Source organism: Lagenorhynchus albirostris, chromosome 17 (assembly GCF_949774975.1).
Source record: "Lagenorhynchus albirostris chromosome 17, mLagAlb1.1, whole genome shotgun sequence".
In the NCBI taxonomy this organism is placed as follows: Eukaryota; Metazoa; Chordata; class Mammalia; order Artiodactyla; family Delphinidae; genus Lagenorhynchus; species Lagenorhynchus albirostris.
Window position 1 is genome coordinate 22,761,222 of NC_083111.1, and position 15,643 is coordinate 22,776,864.

Consider the following 15,643-nt stretch of genomic DNA (forward strand, 5'->3'; position numbering starts at 1 on the left):
CCGCCAACCAATCCGGGCGGCCGACGGCGGCGGCGGCGACGGCGGCCGCGCTGGCGGCGGCGGAGGTGGTGGTGGCGGCGCTGGGCGTCCGCATGAATGGAGAAGAATGCGCAGGCGGGGGAGCGGGGCCGGGAGGGCGCGCCGGCGGGGCTGGGCGGCCGCGGGCCCGGCCCCCCGTGTGAACCTGTAATCGGAGCCTGGGCGCCGGGCGGCCCCGGAAGCCACCGCCCTGCGCCGAGGTAAATCTCCGCTGCGGGCCCGCCGTATACGGCTGCGGGAGCCGCGCGCCTCTGGCAAAGCCAGGCCCGATGCACCTGGCCGGGCGGCGCGCCGGGCGTTCCGCGGAGGGTGCAGGGAGCCGGGAGAGCGGCCGCCGGGACGCCATTCACTGTGGCCACCAGCCCAGGGCCCCGGGCGCATGCAGGGGAACATGTGGTTTCAGAGAATGTTCTTTTTCGGTTTCTGGAGCTATGTCCTGACTAGCAGACGGTCTCGCTTCCGCAGGGGCTTCCCAGTCTCCAGGATGGAATGAATTCCCCTGTGCATCTAATGTCCGGGGAGAGGGAGCGCTTGTTTTCTCGGCTGACTTGGGGGGGTGGGGGTAGGGAGGAGGCCTCTGGGGATTTTTTTTTTTTTTCCAGGCGTTGGCGGCCAGATCTTGTCAGCGGGCGACAGGGTGGCGGGACTGAGCATTTGCGTCTGAGGCTGCCCTTGCTGAGGGGATGCAAGTCTCTAATTCCTAGACGCACACGCGCAACCCACACACATCCGGCCTAGGTGGTGGCGTGGCGTGTACTGAGTGCTACGTGCAAGTCCTCGAGAAGATAGATGTTTTAAAAATATATATTGTGTGTATCGGGGCGGTTCCTGATTTGTAGAAACAGCTGGGTGGTTTTTTTGAATTTAGAAATCCAGGCTTCTCTATCCCTGACAAAGGAGCAGAGCTGTTCGTACTCCTCTGAAGTCCACTCTTGTGGCTGCTGTCAGTGAGGGAACGCTTGATAAATATTGTTGAGGATAACAGAAATATGCTCACTTTGGAGATTGCTTGTCCGTTTCTATCCCTCCTTATTATTGATCTCAATGCCATCTTAATGCATTTTGGATGCCACACAATGAGGGGCCTGAGCCTAATATGGACGTTGGTTTCTCAGCCTCTCACCCACACACACACATTATGCCACTTTCTGAACCTCTTATTCCACTAAACCTTCACCTCCAGCCCCTCAGTCCTTCCCAAGGGCCTCCTCTGCTTCCCTGTCTAGGCTGGGTCCCTCCATCAGCCAACTGGGATTTGTTTTTTCTGGTGCCCCAGGCATCCTTGCTCCCTGGTATTCCACCAGAGTCCACTTGTCAGTTGTCCCCCTGAGGATAATCCCACTATCTGCTTTCTCTGCTCTTGGCACAGGTAACAGAGCTCTCTGGGGTCTGCTATAATCACAAAACCAGAAGTTCAGCCTCCTATTCTCATTTCCATCCTCCCCAATCTTCCATCAAGAATATCATTGCCACCTGCCTCTTCCCTCCCAGAAGCTGGTGGTCCAGGCACAGGAAACCATCCACCCACTCCCCTCTGCCTTCCAGAAGTTTCTCTGACTTGCAGTTTCTTCCTCCAAAGTGACAGGCCACCCTGCGCCAGAAATCAGTGTGTCCACTACCCCGCTGTGGTTCTGTAAATTTTCCCAGCCTCCAGAATCTACAGTGAGTCAGCCTTTCCTGCCTTGGCCCGTTTCTGCTGCCTTGTCGAGGTGTGGACAAGCTGCAGATAGGTGGGGGAGAGGAAAAGACAAAGTGAGGTTGAGGATTCCTCACCCTCATTGGTACCTAAACAAAGTATTTCTCCCATACTCAGCATTACTTTTCGGTCAAAATTGAGGTCTACGTTAAAATTATCCATTTCATGTGCTTCTGAATGTTGACTCTCCTTCGTTCATACATCCAACAAACACTGTCTTCTATGTGCCTGGCACTGTGCTAGGACCTGAGAATGTGACCGTGATCCAAAGGTTATATGGTCCCTGCCTCAAGGAATTCACATTCTAGTGGGGAGATAGTACACAAGTCAAATAGTTAATAGACGTGTCAGTGCTTGGAAGCACCTTTTGCTAAGGAAGAACGAGGGGGTGAGGATATGTTCTGAGGTCTGAGAAGGCCTTTTCTGAGCTTGGGAAGGGACTTGGATGAAGATGAAGTGAACAAGGCAGTTCAGTTAGAGCCAGGAAAGAAGGGGTCGAGGCCTCCCACCTTGGGTGGTGGATTCACAGGACAGAGTTGGACTGAAAGCACGAGGCCCAGTGTTGTACCGCCTGATCTCTAGAGGGGATTTATCCCTGGAAGCTTGGAGCAAAGAACTGCTGCTTTAAACTTAGCAACCCCCTGTATGCAAGGCAAACCTGCAAAAGTGACCCCCTCTCCAGCCTGAGAGCAGCTGCCCAGCCTAGCCCCTCAGGAGAGGGCCTTTTCCGACGGAGTGGGCATGGAGTAGAGGGGAGTGTTATTCTTTTATAATTCATCGCTCCTGAGGCACCATCCTTTTCCAGTTTGCATGCAGACCCATTTCCTTGCCTGGTTTGTGGAGTTTCAGTTTAGTTATTTGTATCCAGCCCATTGCCTTTCTCTGTGTTCTCTTGCAGAAGAGATGCTCCAGGTGCCCCAGAATAGATAGATACTCCAGATATGGGAATTCATCCACAGGGCCTCTCCTGGGCTGGGCTTCCTCGGAGATTAACTGGTGAGCCCTCCAGAGGAAAAGAGCTCATCCTCACACTACAACGCCAGCATTCCCATATGAAAGAGGCTTAAGTTGGGATGAACATACACACACTACTATATATAAGATAGATAACCAACCGGGACCTACTACTGTATAGCACAGGGAACTCTACTCAATATTCCGTGATAACCTATATGAGAGAAAAAGTTTTAAAAGAATGAGTATAAGTATATATATAACTGAATCACTTTGTTGTACACCTGAAAGTAACACAACATTGTAGATCAACTGTACTCCAATTAAAAAAAAACATATAGGGCTTCTCTGGTGGCGCAAGCGGTTGAGAGTCTGCCCGCCTGCCGATGCAGGGGACGCGGGTTCGTGCCCCGGTCCGGGAGGATCCCACATGCCGCGGAGCGGCTGGGCCCGTGAGCCATGGCCGCTGGGTCTGCGCGTCCGGAGCCTGTGCTCCGCAACGGGAGAGGCCACAGCAGTGAGAGGCCCGCGTACCGCAAAACAATAAAAAAATAAAAAAAATAAAAAAATAAAAAACATATATATATATATATATACCACCACTGTGGGTATCAGTAGCTCAGTCCCCTCGGGAACTCTGGAGACTGCATAGGAAAAAAAAGAAAAAGAGGTTTAAGGATGGCCAACTGGCCAGAAGGGACACAGCAGCAGTCAGGTCGGGGACTGCCCTGGAAGAAGCCATGAACCGTCAGTTATCCTTTCATCAGGGCTTTAGCCACTGTGGATGTCCTTACTTTGGTGTCCTCAGTGAGGCCCTTTTTCCGTCAGTTTGCTAGTGAGGGCAGGTGATCGTGAATAAACAGATGTTGGGAATGGTGTGCAGGAGGGCCAGAGACTCCACCTGCAGCCCAGAGAAAAGAGAGAGGCTGCCTCACTCTGGGCTTTTAGACAAGTTGCTGTATCCATTCCGAGGCAAAACGCCTTTGTTAAAACAACTTTTACGGGAAGCCAGCCAGTGTTTGAAACATCCGGGTCTTTCTTGTTTATGTATTCATTAAACAAACTCATATAAAGCCTCTACTATGTACTGGGCACTGAGTCAGTCCTGGAACATTGAGCTGGGAAGCCGCAATCCCTATCAAGCTACTCACAGTGTGTTCTAAAGACGTATTCAGATCAACAGCTACATGACAGCGGGCAAATTATTTAACATCTTGAAGCCTCAGTTCTCCTCTGTAAAATGGGCATATTGATAATTATTATTTTCCATTGTCACAGATTAAAGATCAATTATGTAAAGCATTTTACATGGTGCTGAGCCATTAGTAAGCACTCAAACAGCAACTGTTATTATTTACTAGTAATATACCTGATTTACCAATGAGTAAATAAACTTAACACTAGGTTACCCCTCAGTTTTCTTCAGATACTGTTACACCTCTAATGAGAAATAAATAAGCATCTAGTAATTGGATATATTAAAAAAACAGTGTCACTGTAAATCAACTAGATTCCAATATAAAATAAAAATTAAATTTAAAAAAAATTAAATTTAATTTAAAAAACAGTGTCTCTAGATATTAATATCCTTTTAAGATGAGAAAGAACCAGTGCTTCTTGTGAAGAATACTAGATTATTTTGAGTAGAGTGAAAAAATAAGCATCTGCTATTCATTATTAGTGAAAGTTGTGCTTTTTTTAGTCTCTTTCTAAAGAGCATCCCTTGAGTGTGCAGTGCTATGAATATGAGGACAAGCAAGTTGCCTACTTATGGAGGTCAGCGATGGCTCCTTTGTGAGAACCCACCAATCAGAAACCACACGACAGAGTCGCCCAAAACTGTCAGACCAGAATTCTGACTAAATGCCAGTTTTCCTCTGTTCCCCATGCTTCCTGCTTTCTCTAGAGGCCGTGTCTCAAATGCCATATTGCCTTGTGGCATATCATGCCTCACAAAAATGCACTTCCACTACCGTCTCTCCTAATTGAGGTCAGATGTAAGACCCTCTGTGTTTGCCCTGAAGGAATTGTTTAATTGGAATCCCATCAGGCAGCAGTGTGGTACGGCGGGAGAGGTAGAGGATTCCAAGTTGCCTGCTTGGGTTTTAGTCCTCCTTTCCTGGCTGTGTGACCTTGAGCCCACGACCATACTTCTCTCCTCCAAGCCTCGGTTTCCTCATCTGTAAATTAAGAATTATCCCTCAGCGTTGGTTTTGTCTTTTTCAAAGGTAAAATGAGACAAAGCATTTTGTGAAATACTATACAAATGGTACGCTTCCTGCTTATGTGTTATGATGGTAATAACGTGGGCTGCTTCTTCTGGAGTTTGGCTTGGCCCCTGAAGAAGGAGCTTCTGTAGGTTTTCTTGCTCCTGCCAATGAATTGCTTCAGGATGGACCACTCCGTCTTTAAAAAAGAAAAAACAAAAAACAAAAAAGGATATTTAAAATGCCAAAGTGCATTTCACAGGACATTAACCTTTCAAGACTGTAAATAAAAGAACCAGTTTTCAAATACATTTGGGCAACTCTTGGCAATCTCAGGGCACATGAGAGCATGAACGGCTCTGAGAAGTCCTTAGTAAAGAAGCCTCATTATCCTGTGCCTAACTCAACACTTCCCAGATTCATCACCTTTTTTCACATAACATCTGCTAATATTCTACTAAAACAGCATCCCTAAGGAATAGACTTTGGGAAATTCTTCACTAGCATAGAAAGGATGCATTTTGCTTTTGATTAAAGACTACTGACCCACAAAAAATTAAATTAAGCATAAGTGAAAAGTGACTTAGTAAGAAGTATTATTGAGTTCTGGATATAACTTTTGCTTTGAAAGTTCTTTGCTGTCTAATCTGAGAGACCAATTCCTTGAAAAAACTTTAAATGCTTTTAACAGCAAACACTCTTATGGTGCTTACCATATACCAGGCACAGTTTTAAAAACTTCACCTACCATTAATTGAATCCTCACAATAACCCAGGAAGGAGAAATTATTATTTTTTCCCAGTTTTAGAGGAAGAAGCCTGGGCAGAGAGAAGTAGGAGATTTGCCCAAAGTAATATCTGAATCCCTGCTATTGGTTTGACTCCATAACACCTTCTTTCCCTCGAAGAGCAGTTTACGGCGTATTTTTTTCTCAATTAAAATGATGCAAGTAGTAATTTACAACATTTTTTTCTCAATTAAAATAATTCAAATACTAATTTGCAGTGTATTCTTTTCAAAATTTAAGTAACTCAACTAAATTTTTTTTATTTTCACACTTCCAAGACAGCTCTGGATATAAATGAGATAAATCTTAGGGTGTCACGAAAGCAAGTTTGTGAATCATTCCTCCTCAGAACCTGTATCCAGTTTCATTCAGTGGAAGTGGAGGCCTATTTTCCTAGGTTGCCTGGACATTCATGCAATACTGCAGTAGCTGTGTCCTATGGTGTCATTAGATCCTGTGTCTAAGTGTTTCATAATTTAGGATTGTGTTCATAGATCGTTATTATAAAGAAGTCTAAAATGATTTAAAATTCAGAGTATAGTGGGAGGGTCCCGGTGAGCCCCAAACTGGGATTTTGTATGTTTTTGAAACTAGTGGACTGCTAACCCCCTAAGTTGTCTGTCTGCCTGAATTGATGTACACTGGAGTTTTGAGTTTAGGTTGAAAGGAATGTTGTTGTTTTGTTTTGTTACCTTTTGATTCAGGGGCCCAGGGCAGAGAAGAGGAAGAAAAGAAAAAGAGAGGGGAAGGTTTTGAGGCTCGGTAGAGAGATTAGGACCAGAGGCTGAAGGAACTGTTTGTATGATAGATTACTCTGGTTAAAAAAGAAAACAAGGGCTTCTCTGGTGGCGCAGTGGTTGAGAGTCCGCCTGCCGATGCAGGGGACACGGGTTCGTGCCCCGGTCCGGGAGGATCCCACATGCCGCGGAGCGGCTGGGCCCGTGAGCCATGGCCACTGAGCCTGCGCGTCCAGAGCCTGTGCTCCGCAACGGGAGAGGCCGCAACGGGAGAGGCCGCAACGGGAGAGGCCGCAGCGGTGGGAGGCCTGCGTACTGCAAAAAACAAAACAAAACAAAACCAACCAGTGCTGATCAGCACCCAGGTAACAACATGCTGCAAAGTTGGGATGAGGTGAGTCATTCTGCACCCTCACCCCACCCCTATGCATACTTACCACCAAACGGCACTCTGAGGGTGCAGGGTAATGCACCAGTGGAAGACTGGAGGCTTGGCAAGTCAGCAGTCTTCAGGAGGGCCTGGCAGTGGTGAACTTGTTCCTGAACATCAGTGAGGCACTGTCCAGGTAGGGCCGAGAAGTTAGAAAGGGGACAAAGTCCCAGCAGGCAGGAAGGGTTAAGAGTCACTGTAATTTGGGCATTAATGTGACCTTGCCTATACTCAAAGGCTAGTGGGACCAGGCAACCTCCCAGTTACAAAAAGAGGAAAGAAGTGAATGGTGTTTGGATCTCATTCCTGCGATGGACTGTACTATGTCCCCCCCAAATCCATATGCTGAAGCCCTCACAACCCCCTGCCATGTGATGGTATTTGGAGATGGGGCCTTTAGGAAGTAATTAGATGAGTCATGAGAGTGGGCCCCTCATGATGGGATTAGTGCCCTTATAAAAAGAGACCTCAGAGAGCTGCTCTCTCCCTCTCTGCTATGTGAGGACACATTGAGAAGATAGCCTTCTGCAAGCTAGAAAGAGAGTCCTCACCAGAATCTGACCATGTTGGCACCCTGATCTCAAATTTCCATCCTCCAGAACTGAAAATTTTAATTTGTGTTGTTTAAGCCACCCAGTCCATGGTATTCCTATTTCGAAACTTATAGAATGTTCATGTATTTTATTTCTTTTATAGATGTGTTTTATTTCACAACTTTTAAAATATATTTTACTTGTCAATAATTGAAAGAGCTAAACAAAAGATTTTCACAAATGTTTCCCACTTAAAAGGTCCCATTGTTACAGCATCAAAGATATTTTTCTGTTTTTCAATGACTTTTTTCAATCCCTTATCAAGTATAATTTAATGAAATAGGACAAGTTTCTTTCCAAAGAAATGGCAAAGGGCTTGGTATTTCTGGTTAGTATCACCATTTAACAGAGGTTTGGGTTTTCAGTCTGGAATCTTCCTTCCTGTCCCTCTCCTTTATGAGCTGCTCGTCAGATGACAATGAAATGAAGAGATGGTTTATCTCTGCTGCAGATTCCCATGTAGAGAGCTGGCCCTACTGACCCTCCCACTAGCACATGAGACAAATGAACCCAGGACCTCTCTCTTTGGGCCTTCTACCCCCATCTACCTGTCATGCCAAATACCCAGAATTCACTGCTACTAAGGTTTCCTGCAACTGTGGCCATCCCTCCGTGAGCATCCTTCCCAGGTGCAGCAGGCAGATTGCTTACCGTCCTTGAAAGTACACTCTGGAGGACACAACTTCCTCAGATCTTAATAGAAGGCGTAATTGAATAAACTTTTCTTTTACCATCTAAAAACACTATAAAATACTTAGCTATCTTTGGCTATTTAGGTTTTCTGTTTGTCATATTGTATTAAGTAATGATAAAACATAGTATATAGAATAAAATTAATGTATTTCCCCACTGGAAAAAATAAGTAATAGAAACAGAAAGATGAATTGGCAGAATTGTTCATAGCGTTTAAACACATGCCCTAATTTGCAAAAAGCAGAATGTATTCAGCATTGAAGACAGCTTGATTAGTCTTTGCTTGTGTGTGTTGTCACACGTCATTGCCTCAGTCTGTACACAGTTATCATAAGAAATATTTTAAATGCTTTTTTAAAGTTTTTACCAAAGTACCCAAACTCCAAGTGTAGTTTTCTGAGAATCTACAGCTCTGAGTTAAAATTTTTGTCCTCTGTAAAATACTCTTACTGAATTTTCACACCCAGTTTTAAGAGTTTGTTTAATGTTTTGTATGTGTTAAGCAAACCTAAAAGTGTTACGGAATTTAAGTACTCCTTATACAGGTGACTCTAACCAAAATTTCACTCTACTATCAGCCAATGTTAAATTTTTATAGTTCTTATTCAAACCGTCTTTGTTTCTAAAATTTCTATTCAAAACACAAAAACTTAAAACATGCCCAGAGACTTCTTTTACTGTCCTGGTACCACTTATTGTCAATATGTAACATTTATTGAGATTTTTTTCCTTGAAATTTGACAAGAAGAATTAACTTTTAAATCAATTTTATCTAATTTATAAATATTACCTTCTTCTATTCCTTCCCCAAAACTCAATCCTTACTGACAAGCTACAAAGCACTTATATGGGACAGCATGTCTCTATTCTATTTTACCAAGTTCCTGCCAATAATTACTTCTAATAACTGAGGTATAGAGAAAGCGAGTAGAGTACATTGAAAGAGGAATTCATTAACAATTCTTTGGATTTTATCATTGTGAACTTAGATCCTTTTAAAAACACGTGTGTGTGTGTTCCTGCACACACACACACACACACACACACACACACACAAGATCTTGCTTTACAATTGTTGAGCATTAAGGGTTTTCTATAAAAGGTACCATATTATAGACCATAAATATTCTTCCTTCTTGAATTGGACACACAAAAACCTTAGAGAAGACTGAACAAGAGCACATCCTAGTGTCATCTTTGTCATCATTTTCTCTCTTGTTCTCCTTTGTAATCAGATCAACAGGTAAGGAGTCCACAAGTCCATTCGTATGTTTCCCTAGGAGGAATTTTCATATTGCTTTGTCCATGTGTTTATTCATAGAATCTGGTCTCTTGGACCCACATCTTAAGTGCAAGCCAGAGAGTAAGAAGATGCTGATGGATGGTGAGTGAAGGAAGAATCGTGCAGGATGAGATACTTCAATGTCATGGGTCAAAAGCAATTTGCTGCCTTTATTCCCTGTACCTGTATTTGTGGCATATGTGCAGTTAGGAGAGAAAACAGAAGAGGGTGTGATGGTCTGTGCCATAGTCGGGAGAAGAGGGCCTTGAGTGTAAGGAAACAGGGCAGCAGAGGGATGGTCCAGTGAAAAATGATTACCATGCTCATGAGGACAAAGAAAGTGAAACGGGATAAGATAATCTAGTTAGGTTCAGAAACAGAAGGGAGAGATTTTGAATCCTCCTTATGCATAGTTGAGGTGATACAAAAGGAATACACACATATAGAAAGAAATCCTAGAGTTGGGAATCTTCTGGGAATGAAACTGGTTTAAGGCTATGGTTTCAGGGAGGGAAAGAAAAAGGGAGAGGCAATCTGAAAGAACATTGAGCAGTACTTGGCATGTCATTGGATGGAGAGAATACTGCCCTGCCAGGTAATGAGTCAAGAATCATTCCCAGATTTCTTGCTTAAGAAAGTGGTTCTCAACTTTTAGCATGCATCAGAGTTACCTGGAGGGCAAGGTGGTTCTGCTGCTGCTGATGCAGGGACCACACTTTAAGAACCACTGTTCTAGAAGACCATTTGTCTTTGCTCATAAAGAAACTTGGCTCTAATAGAGGAAAGTTGAGGAGAAAACAAGTTGCTTGGCTTCAAGTCTATGAAAAGATCATGATGAGATACACAGTATTCAGTATGTATCTTTGAAATCAGCCAGGCTGCTTCAAATGATAAGAACTTTGTACTCTTCTAATTAGTTCAGGATATATGTTAAATTCCTAAATCGAGTGACTTGAATTTGGGGATGGCTTTGTTGGTCGTGATAATGGTTTGATGTTTGTTTTAAGAAAGTCGCTGCCAACTTGAGAAACCATGGATTCTCAAAATAAGTTTCCCATGGGAAGGGCTCCATAGAGAAGAAAGGAAGCCACTGTTTCCCCGATGTCAAATGAAATGTCCAGGCCTCTGAAGCCCAAATAAATGAGCAAATCAAGATAAAAGCATAAAGGAGATCATCCTTCAAATCCACAAAGGCAAAATAATTAAAGAACAGGTGAACATTACAGTGGTAATAATAGAACTTAATAATACATATTAATTACATAAAGAGAAAGCGTGTTCCTCCAGGGCCTACTCGTTTTGTATGGAACTATGAGTCACCCTACATACATATACATAACCCAACTTCAGACCTAGAACTATGCTGTTTAGACGAGTGGTTTTGAGCATCAGAATCACATGGAGGGTTTCAGAAAACACAGATTCTTGGGCGCCACCCGCAGAGTGTCTGATTCAGTAGATCTCGCACAGACACAACCATTTGTAGTCCAAATTCCCAGGTGAGGCATTCGGGACCACACTTTAAGAATCGCTGGCTTAGATCTATAGTTTACAACTTGGCCACATATTAGAATCATCTGGGAAGCTTTTTTAAAAATCCCAATTCTTATACCACACCTCAAACAATTCAAATCAGACATCTCGGGATGGAACCCGGGCATCGGTCATTTTTTGAAGTTCTCAGGGGATTCCAATGTGGAGCCAAAATGGAGAATTTCTACTGAGGCCAGTTCTCAAACTTCAGCACGCATTAAAATCAGCTGGAGGACTTGTTAAACCACAGATTGCTGGGCCCTTTTCTGGAGTTTCTAATTCACTAAATCTGGGCTGGGACCAAGGCTATGCATTTCAATCAAGTTCCCAGGTGACAATGCTGTTGGTCCTGGAACCACACTTTGAGAACCATGGGTCAGACCAACTTCAGCCCTTGAAATCTGTTGGGGGATCTGATATAAAATACTGAAGTTAGCCTCCCCTACCCAAACCCCCTGAAAAACAACAAAAACTGGGCATCGAGATTTAATTCATCTGGGATGGCATTTGGCATAAACATGTTTTTCAAGCTCCTCAGGTGATTCCAATGTGCAGGCAAGACTTAGAATCACAGTCAAATCAAGCAAAGGTGAGAATGCAATGCACGCCTCACCTGCAACATTTGCTGTTTGTCTGGCTAAATATGACCTCTTCCAACCATATTCCAAATATATTCCTGCTTTAATCATTATATGCAATATACATATTTGCTTAAGAAAAATACTACATTGAAATAAATGGAAGATTATGGCAGGCATTTCTGAATTTGAGCAATAACTAGGTTAAGCCAGGAAGGGATTCTCCACCCCTCCCCACCCCTTCATTGTTATAAATGCAACTTACTGTCTGAATTCTCTTTTAGTGTAACATGGTAGCCCATCCCTTTAGTGATCTGCAGCTAGTCATGTAAACAGAAACGTTATAACTGTTACTATAAAAGCAGTTTCTTATAAATGAGAATTTATGATTATATCTAAATAAGCTTAAAACCTAATCAAAGACCCTGGTTCCAGGAAAATAACTTTGGGTTTGGACAACACAAACCAGAATAACATTTGACTGCCAGATAAAGTTTTTGAACATACAGGGTCATGTTTAATCACATACTATGAGAATAACTTGTCTGCTACAGACAGTAGAAGCTGAGATTTGGGAATAGGGTGGTGGTATGGGAAGTAGCAGATGGAGTCCGCTCTTAACTGGAGCTTCCTTGGCAAGCTCTTTGCTATCAATCAGATACATGTTTGTAAATAATGACTTTCTACTTCAGTTTTCACTGGAAACAGTGATACTGTTGTGTTTCACAAGCTGATTGAGTCACCTACCATTCATGATCCTTCTAGAATATACTATGCAAGTCCAGTTCTTACATCCAGAAAGGCTTTAGAAGTTTTGCACTGGAAAAGCTGAGGAACCACTGCCCACCCACTAGAGTGGCTATAGCAAAAAAGTCAAATAATAGCAAACATTGGAGAGGACCCGTAGAGACTGAAACCATCATGCATTGCTGGTTGGGAATTTACCATCCGTTTGGAATCAGTTTGTCAGTTTCCTTAAAAGTTAAACATAAATTGACCACACAGCTGAGCAATTCTGCTCCTAGGTTTTACCCAAGACAAACGAAAACACGAGTGTGAATGTTTACATCACTATTATCCATAATGGCCAAAAGATGGAAGCAATTCAAATGTCCACCAACCAATAAATAGATAAACAAAATGTGTGTACAGTCCATGCAGTAGAATATTATTCAGCAACAAAAAGGAAGTAGTGGTATCTACTGCAACCTGGATAAACCTTGAAAACAATGCTAAATGAAAGAAAACAGTCATAAAAGATGACATATGATTCCATTTAGATGAAATGTCTGGGATAGGCAAATCTATGAGAGAGAAAGTACATTAGAGCTGGGGAGGTGAGAAGGAGGGAGGGATACAGAGGAAGTGAAAGCTAACGGGTACAGGGTTTTGGTAGGTTGTTTCTGTTTCTGTTTTGAGAAGATGAAAATGTTCTAAAACTGACTCTGGTGATGGTTGCATTTACCTGTGAATATACTAAAACCCACTGAATCTTCCAGTTTAGGTGGGTGAGTAGTATGGTATGTGAATTATATCTCAATAAAGTTGTTCTATATGGAAGGAAGCGCGCTGGGAAACGTCAGAAGCAAATCTCCAGCAGCCTATCTGAAGTAACCTTGGACAAGACCTCTTGGCGCATGCGCATGGAGCTGCTTGGCGCTAGTAAAGGAGACCGAGGCTTAGAGGCGCCGGCGCTAGGTTCTCAGTCTCCCTGCAGTCGCTGAATTTAGGCCCGGCCAACAGCCCCTAGCAGCAGCACGCGGAAAGGGCTGGGACCACTTATCCCATGTAGAATAAAACGCGAGCGCGTTCCCCGCGGTGCCCCGGCCGCCGGTTGCAGACGTCCGGCGGGGTACCTGGTCCCCACGGCTGGGCTGTGCGCCCCTAAACTGGCGGGTCCCTAAGCTATCGCAAGGAGGCTATCTGATGACCGTCTTTCTTCCCTCCCTCTTTCCCAACAAAGGGTAACTGACCTCCCGCGTGATCTGGCAGGAGCTGAGGTTCCCTAAACACGTTTCCCCCTATTGTGCGCAGACTCGCAGAGAACGCAGAGGAGCGGCCGGACCCACCGGAGGGACGGGGGACAGGGAGGCCCCGGTGGCTCCCTCCCTGGGCGGCAGGCGCGTCGCCCGCAGCGGATGGCGGGTGGGGGTGGTGGGGGGGAGGGGAGCTGTAATTGCGGCGCAGCCCTGGTTCCCACGCTCCTATTGTTGGCGACTTTGTTTCCAATTCCCATCACGTGTGCTAATTAGTTAGAGCTGCTGGCTGGCTGGGAGGCGTGTGGCTGCCCTAAAAGCAGCAAGATCACTTCCTTCAGGGAGCCGGGCAGACTGAATGCTACTCGGGGCTTCTTTCTCTCCCCTTTTCTTCTGCGCCTCCCTCTCTGCCTCCCAGGAGGGTGGGAGTGGGAAGGGAAGGGAAGAAATGCTGATTGTGGAGCAAATGCCACTGAATTGCAATGGCAACCGGGAGGTGGGGTGGGGGGGGCAGTAAGGGCGGGAATAGTGGAAGAAGCAGGATTAAAGGAGAAAGTCTCATTAGACTTCTAACCTGATTAGGAAATGCTTTACAAAATTCCTTTCACAATTTTGTTCCGCGAGTCTTTTCCAGAATGGGATAATAGAGGAAAGGTTTCCACACTCTGAATAAAACAAGAACTTGCATCCCTGTGCAATGGGAGAGGGGGAAGAGAAGAGTGAAGCGCGGTTAAGTGGTGACTTTTGAGTCAGTGCCTTGTCGTTGGACTGAAGCTTTGCGTTTCATGCACTTGGGTGCTAAGCTTTTAGAAGGGGCGCAGGAATCTGTTAGAGACCACTAACAGAGGACAGTAGTAAGCTTGACAAAATACATGGGCCCACTTTTTTAAAAACTTGCTTTCTATGTTTCTTGGCTTTTTGTTGGGTTCTAAGATTTAGTAACGCTTCCATTTTCACGATGGAAGTCCCCACTTTGAAAATACAATATTATCAATACTTCTCTATAAATAGAAGGAAAGCTGGCTTTCATAAGGACTCATTGTATAAACGTATATGCTGTAGCAACAGGAAGAAGTTTCTGCCCTTGCCTTGGAAAGTAGCAGAGCGGTGGAGGAAGAAGACCAAGAGTAACTTCAGAGCTTCCCTGGTGGCGCAGTGGTTAAGAGTCCGCCTGCCGATATAGGGGACACGGGTTCGTGCCCCGGTCCGGGAAGATCCCACATGCCGCTGAGCGGCTGGGCCCGTGAGCCATGGCCGCTGAGCCTGTGCGTCTGGAGCCTGTGCTCCACAACAGGAGAGGCCACAACAGTGAGAGGACTGCATACTGCAAAAAAAAAAAAAAAAAAAAAGTAACTTCATTAATCCAGAAAGGATGTTTTAAGTATCTCCTGCATGCCAGGCACTTGGCTAGAGCTGGAGATGGAGAGATGAAACACGCAGAACCTGTCTTTAAGTCACTGACAAATCTAGTTGAGGAGACAGATATGTATGTAAACCGATAATTAAGGATGACTCAGAAGTGGAGGTCTGCATTGGGAGTTATGAGAGCTAGACGAGGGGCACCAGAGCCAGGCAGGGGAATTCAGGAAGGCTTCCTCTAGAGAAGGGATGACTCATCTGACATTTAAGTGGCAAATAACAAATGGCCCAGAAAGGACGGGAGAAAAGGACTTACTTTCTGAAAAGAGGTAACAGGAGGTGCAAAAGGCCTACGGGACTTGATGGAGTAATGGAGGGGCTATGCAAACAGGTGTGCACAGCTGTGGCACAGAGCTGGGGGGTGGGCAGGATCATGAAAAGACTTGTTGAGGCCTTTGGACTTTATCCTAAATGGAAAAGATTTAAGTAAAGGAATCAGATCGTCAGATTTGTCCTTTAGAAAGATAACTCGGGCAGTAGTTTGCGGATGGATTGAAGGGACTCAGGCTAGAGGCAGGGAGTGCAGGTTGAGGACTAACCCAATAAGAGACTGAAATGAGCCAGATAGGGAAACAGTCCAGGTTCAAAAGATATTTAGAAGGTGAAACTGAAAGAACATGAGGACCAAACTTACTTTGGCAATAGGCAACTAGGAAGAGTCTGGGATGACTCCAGGCTTCTGTCTCATACAACCTGGATGAATGATGGTGGGATTCAC